Source organism: Euphorbia lathyris, chromosome 6 (assembly GCF_963576675.1).
Source record: "Euphorbia lathyris chromosome 6, ddEupLath1.1, whole genome shotgun sequence".
In the NCBI taxonomy this organism is placed as follows: Eukaryota; Viridiplantae; Streptophyta; class Magnoliopsida; order Malpighiales; family Euphorbiaceae; genus Euphorbia; species Euphorbia lathyris.
In genome coordinates this window covers 53,969,844-53,973,785 of record NC_088915.1, presented here as the reverse complement: position 1 = coordinate 53,973,785, position 3,942 = coordinate 53,969,844, and the positions used below count along the sequence as shown (strand labels likewise).

The 3,942-nt window shown below is 36.4% G+C and overlaps 1 non-coding gene across 1 annotated transcript; it reads left to right on the top strand.

The window, feature by feature from the left end:
* Nucleotides 1-431: 431 nt before the first annotated feature.
* LOC136234440 (small nucleolar RNA R71) lies at nt 432-536 on the top strand. The gene has a single exon (XR_010691324.1). It is a non-coding gene; the product is annotated as a small nucleolar RNA R71 (small nucleolar RNA).
* Nucleotides 537-3,942: the final 3,406 nt, after the last annotated feature.

Here is a 3,942-nt window from a genome sequence, read left to right as displayed (position 1 = left end):
CATCCAGAATTATAAGTATTAGAATAAGGATTATTAGTTTGGTTTTGCCCTTGGACAAAATTTACCTGTTCTACCTCACTCATGTTTTCGTAATCCACATCTGTTTGGATTGGATTACCATTGGTATCGCGTGGTGCCATAAACTTGTCAATTTTGTGCGATAAAGCAGAAAATTGGGCTTGTAGCATCGCGACTGGATCAAGTTCAACTATACCTTTAACTGATGGTGTGGTTGAGGATGATGGTTTTGCCACCGGTATATGTGCACGTTCCGCGGGCACATACTGCTGTTGATTGCCATTTCCTCCAAAAGCTCTCTCGCTTAGGCTGATGTTTTCTTCATAAATAGCCCTCCCGACATAGCATCTAATGAACCCCTAGTTGTAGGATTTAGTCCATTGTAAAATGTTTGCATTAAAAGTTCAGCGGCTAATTGGTGGTGTGGGCATAAACGTTGAAGTTCTTTAAAACGTTCCCAAGTTTCATAGAGTCTCATTATCATTTTGAGAAAAAGATGTTAACTCTTTTATGACTCTTGCGGTTTTTGCTAAAGGAAAATATTTTGATAAAAATGCTTGGGTTAATTGTTCCCAAGTGGCAAAAGTTGTGGCTGGCATAGAAGTTAACCATTCTTTGGCTCTATCCTTCAAAGTGAAAGGAAAGAGGCGAAGTTTGATTGCTTCTGCAGTCACATCTAGGATTTTAAAAGTGTCACAAATTTCAATGAAATTTGTTAAACGGGTGTTAGGATTTTCGTTAGGTAACCCGTAAAATGTTACATTATTTTGAAACATATTAAGCAAAGCTGGCTTAATTTCAAATTGGTTTGCGGTGATTCTGGGTCTAACGATACTATTGGTCACACCGGCCACAACTGGCCTAGCGTAATCCATAAGTGTTGGTGGGTCTGCCATTTTTTCTGGCTCGGTATATGTTTTTACTGGAGTCTTATTTTTGTTTTTCTTGTTTTACTTGTTCTTCCTAATGGTTTTCTCAATTTCTGGGTCTATAGGGTATGGTACAATGCCTGAACTTCGAGAACTGCGCATGAACCTGAAATCTTGCACGAACCGAAACTACCTACAAAACAGAATTCGAAATAAATAAATAAATTAGTAAATGAAAATTATTAAATTATAAAAGTTAAAATAAGTATGTTTAAACCTAGATTCGAAATAAAACACGAAAAATTTAAAATTTTGTCAAAAATTTTGGCGTTCCCCGGCAACGGCGCAAAAAACTTGTTGACGTTCCGCGAGTGCACTGTATACGCTTGTAGTAATAAAAGATATCGAACCCACAGGGAACGCTTTTTAACTAAAACCTTATTTAGTTCAGTTTTAATCACGTGTTTAGGTTTAACAAAAGAAATCCGTTTAATTGATTGAATTGGTTCGGGTAAATTAAGATTAGATAAGAATATTATATTGAGTTTAGAGAAGAATTCCGTCTTGAGATTTTGATTACAAGACAGATACTTCCGTAATTGGAATAAATAGAAGGTATAAAACTTATTTTCATAAAGCAAAGAAAACAACTTTAACTTTGGTAAGACTATGGACATGTAATAATATAGGAATTTATTCAATTAAATGGCTTTGAACCGTAGAAATCTCTCTGGTTCGGAGCAGAATTCTACCTTAATCAAATTAGTATTTTATATCTGATAAGCCGCGATCAGCGATCATATCATCCATAAAAACGTAATCTGTCAAGTGTTCAACAAAGTTCTTATATGAATAAGATGGAATAGAACGTTTTAATAAAAACACCAATTTATCATTTTGAAAATCATTTTCTCAGAACAATATCAAAATAACAACAGAAAGAATGTGTTGAATAAAATAAATATATCATTAATGAAATGTGAATCTTCACAAGTTAACAGAGAAGTAGAAACATGGAGAGCATTGCGACGAAAACTTTGAGATCCGGGTTGTCAATCTTTCCCTCAAACTTCGTAGGTTTGTCAGACCCTATACGCTTCACCCGTTAATTCTTCTCGCTGAATCTTCAGAATAGAGACTGGTCAGTCCACTACCAAAATGAAAACTTGTCTCTGATCTACCTTAGAAACTAAACTAATATTGTGTTTATAACTAATCTAATAACAACTTGTGTACATCAAGTTTGTTTACAGAAATGAAATCTAACTTTCTGATTCTTTTCTGAATCAGAAACTCAACATAATAACTCTCTTCTCTAACTTTTCTAACTTAACCAACAACTTAAATTTCTGAAATGGATCACTTATTTATAGTTGTTGAAGGGTTGTAAATGATGGGTCGTGTCTGTTGGTGAAGGGTCGCTTTTATCCAAACGAACAGACGCGTTTCTCGGATTAAAACATGTGAAATATGTGCAGAATGCTTCGTTGTCGCGACAGAGATTCTGAAAATCTCAGTCGCGACAAGGGGTGCAGGGGCGAGTTGAAATTGCATTTTTTTCCGTGACGCCTTTCGTAAGTCGCGACTGAGATTATGAAAATCTCAGTCGCGACAGAGACTTGTCTCCCCGTCTCTCGACTGCTTCTTGTCCTCCTTGAACGTTCTTCTGGCTGATATGCATTCTTGGTACTTTTTTAGGTTTTTCCTCCATTTTAGCTCCGTTTTGGCTCATATTTGGATTTAACCAAATAATTAAGTACCTTGCATCAAAGAAGTAAATAAAGACGTAAAAGTATTCCAAATGAATATAATTAGCACGATTTCAATGTAAATTTAACGTATTTATATATGATATTTTAGGTATATTTTGGGCTTAACAGGATTACTTATACCTATTAATACCAATGAGATGAACAGGTGACAATGATGAATCTACCCATCTTGTTATCTCAAGTCGGGTCCCCAATCCTAATGAACTCCTTTTCATTGGATCCACGTAACTGTCCAGATATCTGTATATATGAAGCTTGTGAGATCAGCTTTCTGTCTCGACAGAAGACATTGTTACATGCAAGTCTCAGCAGTGATATGTCAATCCTAAACATATTACTTGACTTGGGGTGGTTTTAAGTTTATTAGTTTATTATAAAGTTTCGTCTCACTTCATGCTTGTATGAACACTTTATAATCACTTTAAACAAACTTATGGATTTCCTTTTATTAGACTTTATTTAATTCTTAAAAGGGATTGCCTTTATATAGTTATGAAACCATATCTCATTAAAACAAATGATATAAAGAACACTTCATTTACATTAAGTTTGTATCCTAGAACAATTGTCTATAGGACACTAAACCCCAACATACTCCCACTTGGACTAAAGCCAATTGTTTCTACAACTTATCCCAGTAGAACTAAGATGACGATCATGTACTTTCTGGGTTAAGGGCTTTGTCAACGGATCTGCAACGTTGTCCTCAGTAGGTACTCTTTTCTATTCTCACATCTCCTCTTGCCACAATTTCTCTTATAATGTGGTATCGCTTCAGGTAATGCTTGGATGCATTATGAGACCGTGGTTCCTTTGCTTGCGAAATGGCTCCATTGTTATCACAGTACAGTGTAATGGGATTTACAATGTCAGGCACCAGACCAAGTTCAGTAATGAACTTCTTAATCCAAACCGCTTCCTTTGCTGCTTCCGCAGCAGCGATATACTCTGACTCGGTCGTAGAGAAAGCTATGCTTCCTTGCTTGGAACTCTTCCAGCTGACCACGCCCCCATTCAAGATAAACAGGTATCCTGATTGGGATTTAAAATCGTTCTCATCTGTGAGATGACTGGCATCTGAAAATCCTTCTATTTTCAGATCCCCTTCTCCGTACACTAGGAACATGTCTTTAGTCCTTCTCAAGTACTTAAGAATGTTCTTGACGGCATTCCAGTGCTCGTCTCCCGGATTACCTTGGTAACGACTCATTATACTTAACGTGAACGCTACGTCAGGTCTAGTGCAAAGCATAACATACATAATCGAACCGATTGCGCTGGCA